This window comes from Lepeophtheirus salmonis, chromosome 1 (assembly GCF_016086655.4).
Source record: "Lepeophtheirus salmonis chromosome 1, UVic_Lsal_1.4, whole genome shotgun sequence".
NCBI lineage: Eukaryota > Metazoa > Arthropoda > Copepoda > Siphonostomatoida > Caligidae > Lepeophtheirus > Lepeophtheirus salmonis.
The window spans coordinates 45,031,940-45,050,372 of NC_052131.2; positions in this window are offsets into that span (position 1 = coordinate 45,031,940).

An 18,433-nucleotide genomic window follows, 5' to 3' on the forward strand; every position below is an offset into this window, starting at 1 on the left:
TTCCTTTAGAGTATCCGTCAACAGATGGCGTGGTATCCTTATGTAAGAGAACAACCCCAAGTCCTCCTTCACAGTCCTCCTGATTGTCCCCTCGTCCATGGTAACTCGTTAGAGAGGCGATTCATGCACTTTTTCTTCTTCAGGTCCCCCAGAATCTCAGAATCCCTTTTCAAGTTGTGTCCCCCATTTCCTTCTTTCCTTGAGAGGTATTTTCCATCCTTTTTCATCTTATCCACCTTGAAAATGAGGATCCTGGAGCACTTCACAATGTCCATAATCTCTGCCACTTCGATTTTGGCATCCATGAGGTCTGAGATCCTCTGCCTTTATCCTTCTTGCTCACTTATGATGAAAGATTTGAGAAACATTTATTATTGATTAATTGTGCAAAAAGGACAGGAGATTCGGAATATTCATGGGAAATCACAAAAACCTTTCTAGGTTAATTACATAATTAGCATTTATTAACAGTCCAAGTTTTGCTTCCGAATCTTGAATATATATATATATACATTTTTTTGAGGGGGGTTTTTTTTTTTTGGGGGGTTAAAATTTTTCTGAACTTTTTTTTTGAAAAATCCACTGCTATTCACACCAAGTTAAATTTTTTGGAAAAAAATTAACATTAAATTTCAAATATTAAATTTTTTGGAAAAAAATTCCAAATATAAGATTTATTGGACAAAATTTCAAAAATCCATAGCTATTAAAAAAAATTGAATTTTTTTGAACAAAATTTCAAAAATCCAGATCTGTTTAGAAAAAACTGAAATTTTTTGTATAAAAAATTTCTAAAATTTATATATAACTTATATTATAAAACTTTAAAAAAAAAAATCATATATAATTCTTTTTACAAAAAAATTTCAAATATTAAATTTTTCGGAGAAAAATACAAAAATCCATAGCTATTATAGACAATTAATTTTCTTGGAAAAAAATTAGAAAAATTTCATTAATTTTCATATTATTACATATTCTAGTAGAATAAAGAATTCCTAATTTTTTTTTTTTATTGTGGGGGGGGGGCTGCAGACCCTCCAGTCTTCCCTTGTAGACGTCCCTAATGTACAGAGATTTTGTAAGGAACTGTTAGTAATAAGAACATTCTTTCAGAATTGTATGTATGTAAGTAGTAAGCACCCCACTCCTGGTCTTACTTGATTGATCCCGGATGCATGAGGCCAAGACACGGAGGGAGGAGTAATAACTAATAATATATATACTTTGTGGAAGGAAGAAAATGAATTATAAAATATATCATAATATTTATACCAACAGTACAAGTGTGAACGAAAGACAGAGATAAATTGAGAATGCCAAGGACTCCAACACACACACAAATATGGCTAACAAGTATCAGTTCGTAATTAATGAGTACGTGTCCTTAATTTGGTTATAGTCCCTTTTTGTTCATTCATTACCTATTGTCGAGGTAGATTTTTTGTACTTTGGTGGGTACTACGTGAACGAATCTTCATTGGATTGAATGTTCAATATGTAATATTAGGCTCTATATACATGTTTATTGCATGCTAATGGCAATGGTTGGTTTTGATTAAGGACCATGGTTTATTTTCCAGCACGATGTGATTTGTGTGCACTCTCTCAACATATACCCTTCTTGAAGAAGAGTAGACAAAAAAAAACCTAAAATAAGCTGGTAATATGATTATAAATTATTTCTCCACAACTGTGGAATTATTATTAATAGTACGGAATACAGAGTCTCTAAGGGAAGAGATGACAAGCAATATATGAAAGGAAAAAGAACTATCACTTTCAATTTTGATAGTTTTAAAATTGTTTAGTACGCTGAGTTCCCCTTTTTTCTCATTGTTGGGAATGAAATTTTTGTAGAGGAAAATTATAGTTGTATCCTCTTTGAGCTACCATAATCCCATCCCAAGTTATTGTTGTGCTATTTTGCGTGAGGGGGTGTATATAATTTAGGTTCTTGTTTTTTGTTTAATTACTATTTCAAACGGCTTGTCATCTCTATATTATAATTTTTATAATATTATATAGCTCACCGTTTAACAAGAGTCAATTTGAGTTCAACCAATCAACGTTCTGAACACTAATAATAAGTAAAATAAATAATAGACAACTCGACTGCTGACGCAAAGAATACTGAGTAAATTGGTATGTTAGTGAGATAAGAGTCAAAAAATCTTTCCCTCTTGGGTATTTATTTCTCTTCTTCATAATTTAAATCCTTAACTTTGAATTGTATTAAAAATAAGTCGAAAAAAAAAAAAATAGGATCGATTTCATAGGCTTCTTCACTAGTTACCTGTGAGTTTGATTTAATTCAAATTCCAATGTTTTTTTAACCCTCAAATCGATGTCTTCTATTTTTTTAAAACCTTTTTATGTGTCAAAATGACCCGTTTTCAATTTTAACTTGGGAAAAATAACTCTAATTGAGATTTTCCAGTCTTGAATTTCTTGGCTTTACCTCAACATTAGAAAAAGAAAAAAAAACCCATTTTTTATAATTTAATTTTTGCTGAAAATTACTTGTGTACAAAAATTGTCTTATGGATCATTTTGAACTGGTTATTGTACATAATAATGATCAATATATGTTTAGTAAAAAATTATTAAATGTTCAGTAAATGGCGGAGTGGCACAATTTTCACAGGGGAGGCCATGTGTAAACTTTAACGCCTCTATGCGACAGATTTACAAATGGTTTTTTTTTTTGTCAGTGCTATTTGTTACTGGAATTTCGGATCTTATATTTTTTTAGGAAATAAATTTCAGGCGGTCTTTAAATTTGTCACCCCTTAGAATTTATATTTAATGAATCTTTTTCTTTTCAATATATATATACATTTTTTTCGAAGTTAAAATGCGGGCCTTTTATTCACCCTTTTGAAACAAAAAAACCGCCACTGGTGAGTTTGTGTAGCTACTTAATTTTGTATCCTTCTTTTTCCCTTTCTTTTATTTGTTGACTCGAGTCGATCCTGAACGACACTACTCGGTTCGACTCTATTTAAGTTGACACAACACTAATTTACTATGCAATCTGTGAAAACATTTTATTACGTACCAGTAGCACGTATTAATCTGTATGGCATCACGCAACCTCCAATCCAAAAAGATATCATACATCATTTGGAAGTTAGCCATTTCCTCCCACCTCTGGAACTATTATTCCCTAATGAATTTTTAAGAAGTGTTCTTAACTTCTTAAAAAGAATTATTTCTAATTCAACCAATCAACGTTAAGATCACTGATTAGAAGAAAAGAAGCAGAAATATTGACAGCTGATAAAATGTAATTTGCTCATTAAATATATTAAATATGCTCCCCCATCCTCTTTAAAAAACTAAAAATAATCTTTTTTCTCAGTAAAGAATGTTTATAGATCCTATATAATATTACTTTTTATTGTATGTATGTCTTAAAAGGTTTCTTTTAAAGAGTACCAATGAGAAAAATACCGTATGAAAGAAGAAACTGAAGGAATAAGAACCTGGGAAGGAAAAACATATTTCCTGCTAATTCAACTGGATGTAATTATATCTTATTATATATATTAAGGGATTTGATTGCTTTTGGAAATAATTTCATAATATAATATAGGGATATACGTAGAGTTGTAGAAAAATATGATCTTGTTGTATGTAAACATGGAGCTTATTTTTTAAATTTGAGAAATGTTAAGCTATGAGGGTCGTAAATTTTTCCTTTTAGGCTAAAGATATCGTATATAAATTTTCAATGGTTTTGAAAAATATTTAGAGGTAGCTCAACGGCTCTAAAGTTTTGAAATTTTAGGATTTGTGTCTAAAAAGAGTGTTTTGACCTGAATATCAAATAAGTCCTTGGTGATACAACAAATCTTGAAAAACAAGAAATTTAGTTTAATCAATTAGGAATCAAAAATATTTTATTATTTTTTACTAGCGGTTGATGCTATTTGGACAAAATTGCCCAAAATTACATATTTTGCTTATGTCCATCTGTCGGATCGTAAAAGAAATTATCTTCATATTTACAATTTATGTGTCCCAAATTATTAGAGATGGTGAATTTATTACTTGAAATAGATAGAACAGGTTATTTTAGGATAAATGTAACCTTTTTTTCGACCTTTTACCGACATTTTTTCGAATAAAGATATTTTATAAGCTAAATATCTATTTAATAAATCGTAATTGAAGTATTAAGAAATATTCATTGTGAAGACATTGACCTTTTTGGCCTTTCCTTGATACAAAAAGTATTCATATTCTAATTTTAATCTATATATATAATGTAATTGAGCCTTATTTTATTTTAGACTGAGATAACATTTCTGAGCATTGCTATTTATTACAAATTTTTCATGACGTTTGTCGATCCATTTTTCAAAACAAGGATTGTTTTTATGCATTTGTAGAGTTAATCTTGTAATGTTAAAAACACACGTATACAACACACTTATATATTCTTCCATCTGCAATTTGTCTAGAATATAGCAAGTAAAGTACTTGAAAAAAAGAATTTTCAATCTCTCTTTTTGTCCTAAACTGTTAAGTATATTTTTAGTTTTTGCATTTTAAAACTTAAGCAATTGCTAAAAACACTAGATCCGAAACAAAGTCATATTTAATTGACGATATTTTTACTGACTTGACTGGCAATCAAATTAACTTCTCTGCGAATGACTCTTGCACTATTTTTACATAATCACATCGATTTGCAAAAGACAATTGGTCATACGTCAAATATTTCATCCCGAAAATAGCTTTTTTTGGGGACAGAGCCATGATTCCATTTAAACATCATCAAGACAGTCAAAGCAAACTTGAACGGATCTTTCAACAATGGAGACTATTGAAAAAGAACAAATAATGTACATCAAAAACTCCACTCAATAAAGAAGATCCCTTTGTTTCCTCCCTCGAAAATCTTTTTGATATATCTCATGCTGATGATCTTAATAGAAACTCCGTATTCGAAGATGATAAAATTTTCTTGTTAGAACAGCGAGAAAAATGAAGGATGGGAACTATTGCTGGTATTGATAGAAATCTTTCTGTTAAGGAACAAAGAGCAGTCGACAGAAATGACATAACTGTGGACAGGCTAAATAAATTAAGGCAATATCCATCCTTAACTAGCCCCCTGAACAACTCTCAATCAGTCAACTATAAAGAGAATAATTATGTTGATGAAGAAAACGAAAAACAGGCAAAACAGAGAGGAAGACAAATTTTTTTGATAATGACTCCTAAACATGCACTTACTCTTGATCCCACAAAAGTATCCGATAGAAAAGCTGTATTAATATTAACCAAAAACGTCCAAAGCGATGGGACAAAATATTAATAAACTTTCTCTGAACAGAGGCACAATACCACAAAAACAAGCCAAAAGCTGATCTTTTTTGAAAAAAAAATTCCAAAATAATATTTCAAATATAAATTTTTTGAAAGAATTAAATTTAATTACAAATATTAATTTTTTTTGAAAAAATTACAACTATTGCACTAAGATCATATTTTTGCAACTCTAGATATACACTTTATCAATACTAAAGTTTGACACTCCGTCCTGTTTTTGATCAAAGGTCGTGTCAGATTGTGGATCCTAATGTAAATAAACTTTTCTCAGTGACATTAATTTGACATTAAATATGGACTCTGTTTTTCCTTTCCTTTTTTTTTTTTTTTTGACCAACTAAAGGCTATTTTTCTATTAGTAGAATAGAAATGAAAGTGGAGGATTGAATTAAAACAATCGTATAATGAATTTCTTAAGGAAATAAAATTAATTTATTAATTATTATTCTGATAACATCAAATAAATAGATCAACCCTCAAAGATTTTTTGATTCATTAAGAAATTCATTACACAATTTTTTTAAATTATTCAATTACTCCTTTAATTTCTTAAATCTTCTACTCTTAAAAATTCTCCCTTTCTAGGTAAAAAAAAAGAATGCATTGTCATTTTAGTTGATAGTAATATTGACATATTTTAATAGACATATTTTCTAAAAAATGTAAATAAAAAGCCTAAAATCAATTGATAGTAAACCAATCTGTTATTCTCTCCAACTTTTTGATAATTTCAGATATTCCCATTTAAAATTGAAATATTTGGAATGATTCAATCAGTGTTCAGACGACTGATATATGTACAGAAAGAGTAGTAGAAAATTCACAATTGACAAAAATATATATATTATATAGGAATTGCTGATATCTAAAGTGTAGCCACTACTGTATGTTGTTATCAACTATTATGAATGCTAAGGAGTAATAATAAGGATTTGTTTAGGATTACAAGTGTAAGTCCCTCAGGGGCGTCCGCAGAATTATATATGTTTAGGGGGCTTGTTTTTTGGAATTTTTTGAATAAAAATAATTTAAAAATTCATATTTATTCACAAAAAATTTCAAAAATTTACAGTTATTCACAAAAAATTAAATTTTTTGGGGGAAAAAGTTTCAAAAATGACATTTCAAATATAAAAAAATTTCAAAATATTTTTTTATAATCCACAGCTATTCAGAAAAAAAAATTATAATAATTAAATCTTATGGGAAAAAAATTTCAAAATTAAATTTTTATCTTTGGCCGAAATAGCACCGTGTTAACGTGTTTATGTGCGTGATACCAATAAATTTCAATGACTACTATTTTTAATCATAGGATTTAAACGGATCACGTGGGATCTTAAAGTCAATACATAGGAACTAATAATGACTATCTGGGGAAATCTGAGTAATTTTGTCGTACTCTCAATATATTCGAGAAGTGAGGGAGGCATGTCAATTAATCATCATACTATAATTATTTTCTTTGTGTACTTTTTTTTATGTATATACTTTTTTTTTTCAGGATGTACATGTATAATATAAGTGACATTTCTGATTAAATAAAAGAATTATCAATTTTTTCATCCCTGAATTGTACATTTAATATGATTACATCTACATACGATGTTCTGTTTTGCTAAATTGTTAGTCAAGAATAAGAAATATATTTTGTATGTTTCTTGTTTTTTAACAGAGCAAATACTATAATTATTAGACTGTCCCTCTTCTTTGTACCCAATCACACACCTACACTACTATTCAGGAGATTCAAAAAACTTTCTTTGGAAAAGTTATTGACCTTCCAAATCACTTTTTTATTCAGGTTTTTAGTGTCGAAATTGACCCTTTTGACGTCTCTTGTACCCATATATTAAAAGTACAATTTTTAACTAATATTTGGCACAGTGGTACAAACAACATAAAATGATCAAAATTTCAAATTAAATGGCTTTAGATGCCTGTAACTTTGGGGAAGTCAGTTTGTTGATATTTGCCAGTAGAAAAGGTCTTTATGTAGAGATACATATCTAACTTTACTAACCCTAAAACCATAAACAGTCTAATGTTAATGAATTTAATGATTGTATACAATTTGTACATATGGTTATTAAAAAAGACCATTACATGAAGTCTAGAGGAATGAAATAGTCGTGTCAGCTGATCTTCCACCCTATCACTCCTTCAATGTTATTAGAACATACATTTAAAAAATAAATGTATGTTTCAATTGCTGAGAAGACAACATTTTATCTCTCTCTTCAAATCTTATTTAATTATAATAATCATTATTAAAAAAGTTTATGTCTCAATGGGGATGATGATATCAAAAAGCATTTGATTCCATATTATGTAGAAATTACGCAATGCTACACCTAACAATCAGATAAATAAATAACTAATACACCTCTAAATGGTTAGATAGATACGAATGGTTATTCTTTATGAACAGTAAAAACCCTGAGATACGGGTACCCAACGTAGATCTTCTTTTTTTTTTTAGATACGAGCTGGATTCCTTATGAAACATACCAGTTCCTTATTCCGGGCTGGTCGGGAGTTGACGACGGGATTAGTTATTTCCAGAGCTGCGGAGGGTACCATTATTTTATATTATATATCCGTACCTCTGTACCATGATTTTGCGTGGTTCCGTATTCCAGGGGCCTCCGCAGGATTATATTTTGGAAGGGGCCTTAGTTATTGGATATTTTTTTAAATATTAAAAACTTAAAATTTTTTTCTTTTTTCAAATATTCCATTTTTGGGAAAAAAAAAATTCAAAAAATCCATAGCTATATGAAGAAAATTTAATTTTTGGGGAAAAAAATTCAAATATTAAATTTTTTGAAAAAAAATTCAAAAGTCTAAAGCTATTCACAGAAAATTAGAAAATATTTCAAATATTAAAATTAGTAAAAAAATCTCAAGTATGAAATTTTGTAGAAAAAATTTCAAATATTAAAGTTAGTAAAAAAATTAAATTTTTGTAGAAAAAATTTCAAATATTAAAGTTAGTAAAAATCTCAAGTATTAAATTTTTTTGCCTTCCTGCATAATTTACCAGAATGAGGAAAAAATATTGTAGTAAAAACAAAAATTCCTTTTTTTTTTGTGTGGGGGGAGGGCTTCAGCCCCTCTAGTCAACCCCTGCGGACAACTTTGTTTCCGTACCTCCGTATATTTTTTGTCCCCATAGTATCGCGTATATCTGGACTTCCGTATCATTTTTTGAGACAATAGGTTCACCTTTCTTTTTAACAGTGATGTGTACTTAGTCAAATCGGGTTGTGGAGATACTGGACTAGTTTTACTAAATAAAAATCATATACTCTAAAAAACTTATGACCCATTTCTACTTTTTATTATTGGAGGTTTTGAGGGATTCAACTAATAGAGATATAAAGATTACAATTTGATAGATAAAATGCAATATTTATAGATTTGATACGGACATAATTTCACCTTAGTCCGTACCATTTTTTTTTCGGTTGGATTGTATAATAGTTTGATTGTATAGATACATGAGTACAGCCCTACTCTGGTTATTCATTATGGGATAAATTGCTTTGTATAACGAACTCGGTTCCTGAACTAATTAAAATCGTATGCCAAGGGATTACTATATACATAATATATAAATAGCATTAACGACAAAGACATAAAAAGGGCGGTGACCTGAGTACTGTTGCTACTTGCTAGTCTTAAAAGCCCCATTTTTCACATTATTTTTTTTTAAAATAAGATTCTACTTACCTTTGAATTATCGGGTTTTTTTTTACAATTCTTAGTCAATTTTTGTTTTTGAGCTCGAACTCAAGCTGAGTCTCAAGTCTTTCACTCCAAGTCCTCTAAGTCGAGTATAAAATTGAGTTTGATGAGATATAAGCTGTACTAGTTATCAGCAATTATTGTTAACCCTTGAGCCAAGTATGACCCTTTTTATTTTGAGTCCTATTCAAGTCGTGAGTCTTTTCATTTCAAGTACAAGTCCTTAGCCTAGGGTTTCAGGATATTATTGCTCCATGAAAATAAAAATGTACACTATATTTTGTAGTTAAATGTATATATTTCTCCGTTTTTTGGCCTTATCAGGTGTATGAAAAACTCTGATAGTTTGGATTCAAATTAGCTCTTGTTCTGCAATGTAGAATTTCCCACAATAAAGCATGGGTCAAGCTAAAATATATATATACATTATCTGCAAGGTGGTGTAATCGTCTCTAGCTTGTTGTTTACAAAATGGTGATTGCTCAAAAGAATTTGACAGGAACCTCTATATGAGATATATTCATCATTCATACGTACATGTTATTTGTTATTAAATAATATTATGATTCAGGGAGTTGTATTATTGTGTTGCATCCTCTACTAGTATATTTATATAATAAAAATGTATATTTAATTGATTAATTCTCGCAGAAAAATTTGATTTATCAAATGAAAAATTGTGGATGATTTATTGTTAGCTAATATAGAGGGACATCCCCATAAGTTTGTACAAACACACACACGTCAAGCAATCATGCAATCTACCCTATCCAACGCCCACACACATATATATATATTACCTTATACATAGACATATGTATATGATGTTATATCCAAAAAGAAAGGTAGGTAACTAACTCTACAAAAGTAATAAATAATGAAACGGAGCTAATCTCTTTGACTGAATATTATTCATTGTTGTTGTAGTGTGCACATTCTCTCAGCATAGCTCAATGTTTCACCTTAAGACATTACCTATAAGTTACTTAGTTATAACTATTTGTTAATTATTAAACATAGTATATTCGTAAATATCGTGCAATCAACACGTGTTCTTTTATTATATCATGCAACTCCCCTCTGAAAAAAAGACGGTAAAGGCCCAATATCAGTTGGTTGCTTGCCAATTCTTCCAGACTATGGAATTGTTATTCAATAGTTGTTAACAGCTATAAAGGAACTAATTTCAATCCAACCAATCAATGTTAAGAAAACCCATTAGGATTAAAGAAGCAGAAACATCTGCAGCTGCCATCAAAATATAATGTATATTTTTGTGTTAGCAATGTAACACCACGTCGTTAATTAAGGAATACCTAATTCCCACATTATGTAATTCGGATTTTCAAATCATCTAGGTTTACTGGTTATACTACAACAAAACCTACATGGTTTAGTCCGGGTTAGATCAAGTCCAGGTTTCATTATACAGTGCTCTAATCAGGGATGATTTGCGGTCATTTCTTTTACACATAATTATAAAAAAGAACAAGGGTCCACACAGAGTATATTTAATAAATTTTCTTTAAAAAAAAATGGAATTGAAATTGAAATTTGAACAAAGGAAAGAGACTACAAATTTATATTTACCCTAATCCCCGTTCACAGTAAAATTGATTGGCGTTTGTTATTATAGAAGAGACCAGATTGGATGACTTAGCATTAATAGGACTGATAAATAATAGTACTAGTGATGAAAAAAAAATAAAAAAAATAGGGAGACCTGGCCCTGTTGGTTACGGCCCTCCGATAATAGAGTTTTTTTTGTTTTTCTAGATGATTTTATTAATGAAATCCGACATGCAAAAGCAATAAATGTTAATTTATTGTTTATACCTCTGGTAATCCGGATTTAAACAGTCTTATATTTCAACTTCGGTACATTGCTGTAAATCTGTATAAGGAATCAATCCATAAGCTCCTTGATACATTTCAATGTTGAGCAATGCTTCTATCCGATTCTAATGTTATTGATTGGTTATTCTCATATACATTTAATTCAAAAGTAAGTTTTAAATCATATGTTTATAAAAAAACGACATGATAAACCTGACAATTTGAAAATTGTTTGAGAGGATAGCAGCTTAGCTACCATGACGTTTCATTAAATTAGCTATGAGCAGCTAGTAGATTAAGGAAATAAACACAAAACCCACTTCGTATCTATCAATAATATAGACAGCAATGACTCCAGTGTTAACATTCAATTTTACTCCGAGTCCATTTATAACTCCTTAACAAATCCAACAAAAAAAAAAAAAAAAGTTGTTTATTAACAAAAAAATACTTTATACTTAGATGCCCCCTCTTCCAGTGATAACAGCTGTTGGAAAATAAAAAGTCGCAAACTAGAGGGGAAACAATTGCACGCATTTTATGTTATATATTTACCAACTCCAATTACACATGTATAAATCATGAGTACTTTAAAACCTCGACTCGTTTCCTCTTTATTTTATTATCAAAATTGAACTACACCTTGGCCCTCATTGGCTTTTTTCCCATGATTTTTTATGAGTCTTAAATGTTTTCTTAAGAACATCCATGTAATATAATATTACATATTATATGAATGATGTAAAGTGCAAAATACATGACGCAATCAAGTCGTTTTTTTTTAACGGTGTTTCATACATGTTCAATTTTAGCATGAACACATTAATTTCATTAACCAGTTTATTTGATTGAAAAAACAAAGTAGTATATCCTAGGGGTGTCTCATTTTACGGGAAATTGTCATTGAGTGGGATCCCGGGGAATAAAAGTTTAAATGTCAGGATCCAATTAGTAAATAATAAATACTGTAAAATTTAAGCATTTTCATTTATACTTTCAATAGAAATTATAAATTTTAAACTACATATCCATATATTCACAATTATCCTGTTATTCATTTTGACCATTATCATTAATTGTGCACGGTTTTTTTCTTACCATCTTGCGAGTCCCGCTTTTATTTTATTCTGTATATATATCCTATATATCCGACCCAGTAAGAATAATAATTCAATAATATGTGATGTTGTTCATCACATAAATTTGAATTATTTTGGGTTGAGCTGGATATTCTACATATAATTGTGTAATACACAACCTGATCCGCGGTCTAAAAGTAACTCATGCATCACTATAATCACTGTAACTCAATGCTGCGTCAAATCTCTTCAATAAATATTATATACCGTTTAATTAAATTAATTTTATGAAATAATAAAATGTGGGATTTTCTGTAGAATAAGGGATTTCGGGATCCCAAGTGAGTAACCTGCTATGTACCTACAATTCAAATACGTGCAATTATTAAGCCTAAATATAAATTGTTGCTTTGGAAGCAACTGTTGTCAGAGATGATGCTGTTGTTTATAATGAGTCCCAGCTGACGATATTTCACAATTATCATTTATCGTCGGCTATAAATAAAAAATCCTCCTCTATCGATCTTTCTCTTGACTGTTTATTATTTGTTTTTGTTTTTTATCAATATTTAACCAAAAAAGTGAAATAGTACTCATATTTATGCTGAATAGTATTTAGAAAAATTCAATTAGGGTCAAATAATCAAATTACTGTTATATATAATAACTATACACATATTATATTCTTACTTGTGTGAGACAAATACAAAAACATACTAAGTGTTTGTAACTGTAACTAAGAACAATTTGGAATGATTAACTATTTGAATTAGGGTTTAATTACTATATGTCAAATCCTTTTGATTAGATAATTGTGACTAAATTCAATTATTAAAAACCTCAAACAACATCTTCCATATTTGAAGCATCAGATTAACTATAAATTTTGATCCATGAGGTGCATTTAAAGATTGAAGGTCAAAATAGTAAATATTATCTACCAATAAGTTCCCTCTATTAATGTCATATTTTATTTATAAACGTTGCTATTGTAGTTGAGCCCCGGTGCAAGCTCAATTTTTTCTCACTTCGATCTTAAGTTATTTTGTGGGATATTTGGCTTTAGACCTCGGTCTCAACAGTGGACCAAATTTTAAATGAAACCGATTAAGACTGATTTTTGTTTGCGAGACCAAACATTTTTAGAGGACCGAATTAGTTCGACCCAACAAAGATTATAAATATTTCAAACCGGTCTAGGATATCCAGACAGTAGCTCGACACTTTTAGTTTTATATTTTATATTTTTTTCCTTTTCTTTAAATCTTTATATAACTTTTGAGACGTTCTTAAAGTTTCTTTAATTTTTTTAAAAGACAAGTGGTATTATTAATGACGGACTTTATGGATTTAATATCTAGTTATCTCCCCTCTCGAATAAACCATCCTTAAATTTATAACAGGCGTCCAAAAATTAAATTTATCTATATTAGTTGAACGATAAGACTAATTGGGCTTTAGAGGTAAAAACTCTTCAATATTAAAAATGTGAGGATTTGTTCGTCAATGGATTTCGTGTTGAAAGATTTACATCCATACACTGTTCATCCCCCTGACTAAATGTTTGCTGTCAAATTTGAAATATTATGTATAAAAGACAGCGGTTATTGTCAAATAATGAAATTATGTTGATTAAATTTTGAAATATTTTATAACATAAAGGATTTTTTTTTTTTTTTCGTACAATTTATATAGAAATGACATAAATAAAATTAATATTGTAAATTATTATCTAAAAAATAATTTTGTTATTAAAGTAGGTTTAAAAATTTTCTACTTGTGAGCCTCCAAATACAAATCCCAGTCAAGGTATTGAATCCTTCTTTTTAATACAATGATGTAAATCGTTTGTATTTTTGAGACGAAACGTTTTTTTTTTTTTTTTAATTTGTAATCTGAAGGAGGATTTTTTTTTACCTTGGCTGTTGTCCGTGTTGATTTTAGATTTCTTTTTGTTAAAATCCCCACAATACATGTGACTTTTATCACTAACAATGATAATGACTAATGATGAAAGTCCGCTATATTTTTTGCTGACCCGTTATTTTGGAATTGGTAATTTGAAGAATGAATTTTCTTTTCCTTAGCAGTTTTCATTATTATTTAATTCCTGAGTAGTGAACTTCCTCTCCTAAATAGATTCAATAATATTCCAAACCTGATTAAACATTCATCTCCTTTTTGACACAGAATAGAGCTGATTGTAGATGATCTAATGAAACGTCTTGAGAATAATTCTTTCTCTCCTCAGAAACATTCTTCTAATTGTCAGGGTTAGTCATTATCATTCTTCCTCGAGTTCAAAATTAGTTGTCCCTTTCTTAATTTAATAATTTATTAGATTCCTTGTGAAGGTAATTAGAAAGTCGTTATTGAATTCAATATTTTCTACTTTCCCATATGCATTTTAAAAAATAAAATGTATTTTCTAAAAAAATAAAAATAAAAAATCGAAATTTATTTTCTAATAATTTGATTTTTTTACAAACTAAAAATATTTAGAATAGAATCAGTCGCCTAGGGACGGCAAAAAATATTCTCAAGTCTTCTCGAAAGTTAATCTATTTTATTTATTTATTTTCAATATTTTTTCCGGAGTTATAAGGGTTAGACTCGAAGTAGCACTACTGATCGACATCAGAGTAATTCCCACCTATATGACCTTGTTCACGGCTCACTTTTTGAAATAATATAGTGGATTTTCCTTTCAGTTGTTGTCATTAACTTTCATAAGTTGAATCTTGTATGATTTAAAGCACTTGTCTCTACGTATTATGAACTCTAAAGAGGTATTAAGTAGGATTTGGATATTTTTATTAATTTATATAAATCAAGGGCCATCCTTTTGAATTCTTGTTATTTCATACTCTGTCATTGATACTTATTTTGCCTAAATGTCGACTGCAGTTGAAAGTGAATAAAAAAACTAGTCGTGATTAAAGCATTAAAAGTTGCTATATTGGGAGTAGAATTTGTGTTTATTTCCTTAATCTCACGCAAGGTGACTGGATAATAAAGTTTTGAATAATGTTCTTGAAAGCATATTGGTGTCAACCTCCCTGACTCATCGACTCTTAGAAAAAATTATGTTGGACAGATTTATGACAAAACGATGTCAATGATAAAATCTGAATGCTCTGATAGGCCTATTTGGATGGGGCTTGACGGAACGAGTGATACCAAGGATCGCTTTGTGGCCAATGTCCTTTTGGGAAATCTAGACAGCCAATCATATCATTCTCCTTATTTAGTGACAGATGACTTTATGAAAAATGCACCGAAAGCTTCAGATATGTGAAAGTTAGTCAATGATATCCTTCGAAATGTCCTTCCTGGTTACAATTCAGAAAATTTTCACTTACTACTCACGGATGGAGCTCCGTACATGCTGAAGGCTGGAAAAAATCCTTAAATAACTTTTTCCAAATATAAATCATGTCGCCTATTTGGCCCATGGATTACAAAATATTTGTGAGCAAATCGTGAAGCTTTTTCCAAAAGTCAATAAGCTAATTGCTAAAACCAAGAAGATTTTTATAAAATCACCCAGAAGAACAGTCCTTTTTAAGGAATGGTACCTTGACTTACCTCTCCTACTGGAACCTGTTGTAACCCGTTAGGGTCATGGGTCAAGGCTGCCATGTACTAGAGAATATATTTTGAAGATATAAAGAAATTGTATGCATATTTAATCAAAATGATGACTCCTGAAGATATCGCCAACTTCAAATTTGCTCAAATTACTAATGTGGACGTTGAACGGCCTTGTAGTATGTTTAAAGTTACAAATACTGATGGAAGGCAAATATTAACAGAAGAAATTATTGAAGCTTTTATGTCATACCTATAAAAAATCAGGTTAAATATCTATTTTAATTGAAAAATGTTTTTATTTTAGTATTAAAATTTGGATGATTTATAGAACTCATAATTAATTTCTGATTCGAACATGAAAGTTGCATTGCCCAACAACCACTCCAAATAACCATAACATTCATTTATGACTTTGGGCCTCCATCATTTAGTAACTTTACTTCTCAATTATAATAAAAAAAGGATGGGATGTATAGGGTTTAGATAGCTCGGGGAGTGAAATGCTAGGGGGTAAAAGGGAGGGGGATACTTGCACGGGGGTTAAATGGTGGGAAGTAATTATCCTATGTAGATGTAAAGAGCAAAATACACTGTATTTTTGTTTATTTAAAAAAAAGAGAACCTTGCTACCAAACATTCTTCAAATTGTCATTTTCGGTTTATTTTATTTTATCATAGTGGTAAGTCATATTTTATGCAACTACATATTTACATCAGGGATTAACAAAAGCTTTGAATAATGTTCCTTAGTCATTACTAATCATAGAAGGAATAAAATAACAATAATCTCCAGTCGTAAACTCCCCCTTTTTATCTTACTAATTTACTCTATATAACTTTTAACATGCATAATAATATTATATATTAAACTCCCGCAGTAAAAAAACACATTTTAATGGTTTTTTGTTTTGTTTTTTAAATTATATACGTCACTTTGTTCATATAACATATGTTCCAGAGTAGGAGAAAAATATATGAGAAGAAGCAAGACTTTTCTAGGATAGATAAGAGTGTTTACAAACGTCTTCTACATAAACCATCGAAGTAAAAAAAATCTCCTTTGCTTGAAAAATTTAAAATGTCACAATTTTGAACAAATTTTTCTTTTCTATTTTTCATCTTAAAAAAATAGATTATTTAACATAATATTTTTTTTTTTTCATGGGCTTTTATTATTTACAAACATACATAATATCATGAAATAATAATTTAAAAAAATAAAAGGGAATGTGGAGATAAACATCAAAAATAAACATTATATTTATAAATTATCTACCTTAATTATAGGCCACCATTCCATTTATATTCCTTTGAAACATACTATATTGAAAAACAATTTTCACAAATGATTGCTAAAAATACGTTTTTCTCTAAAATAAAACAAGTTGAATTGTTTAAATTGTCTCTCTTTCAACAAAATGTAACATAAAAAATTTTCAAAAAAGTTTTTTGTATCTTTAAAAAAAAAACCTGATACTTTTTGTCCAAATTTTCACAAAAAAACCCAATAGCGATGTCCCCCCCAAAAAAAAAAAAAAGTACAGTTGTGGAGACTCCTGATGACGTCACCACGCTATAGTTTGCCCTCCTCCCAAAAACTTACAAATGTATTCCAGCACGGGTTGACCACATTCTAATTTCTTCAGCTTGATATTTATAAACTTAGCAAATAAATAAATAAAAATATCAACTGTAGCTAGTGAATCCCCAAAGAGAAATCCTAGTCACGGCACTGCCCCAAAATTTGAAGTGCCCTACTTGGATATAAGTCTGGTTTCATGGATCTAATATCTTTGTTAGTCGATAGGTAGAGAGTAATTAACCAACAAGAAATAACCTCTTAGCCCATAACTGAGTTAAATACAATTACACATAATATAATAAGTTTAGTAAAAGGAAATCCATTATTTTTCCAATAGATGACTTTATTAATGTGTATTTCGCGTTGTGTTGTTTACGGTAGATGGTGTAAGAAAAGTAAGATTCCGTACTAAAAAAATTTAAAATTATTTCACTCAGTACAGTTTGAGCACGCGTCAAAGATAGACACCAGTATATTAGAAAATAAGTAACGTTTGACATGAAAACGCCCTATAACCAGTTATTGAGTTGTAAAATCAATCCAGGGTGATTGTCAGTGATGGATTCTGATTATTGGGGGTTCGGGGGTTTCTAATCAAAATAAAATAGTAAATATTGAAATTTTAACACAATATGCCTGTTCTAGAAGGGAATGAATGATTTTAGACAATTTTCATTGTAGGGGATGGCATACTTATAACGCCAAGAATAATAATAAGTATAATATTTGGTACGAGTTTTTAAAATCCTCAAGTTGTTCAGTTTGACAATTTTTTGCCTTAAAAACTTCATGGATGAAATTACAAATATATGTATAATCAATGGATCGTTATTCAAAACAATGAGCGCGCTCCAGCTTAAGAATTTTGAGCGACATCCAGGCAATAATACTTTGATATTATAATTTATAGGCTCATAGTCATAGACATAGGTAGTCAAACTGCCAAAAAGTTTTTATGAAGCGGTGTAAATGTGAATTAGGCGAGGTTTTTGCATTTAAATATATTTAATATTAATTCTGGATTAGAGTAGTTCATGTATTAATACACATAAAACTATATATTGGATCTCTCAACATTTTATTTTCCAAAAAGAAAATGAAATAAGGGCTTAAAAAAGTTACTAGTTGTTCAATTAATTATTTATCTCCAACTATGGAAATATTATTAATTTAGTAGTAAGGAATTGTTCATAGATTACCCAGCTAATTTTAGTTAAAACAATTAACGTTCAAAGCAGAAATATGGACT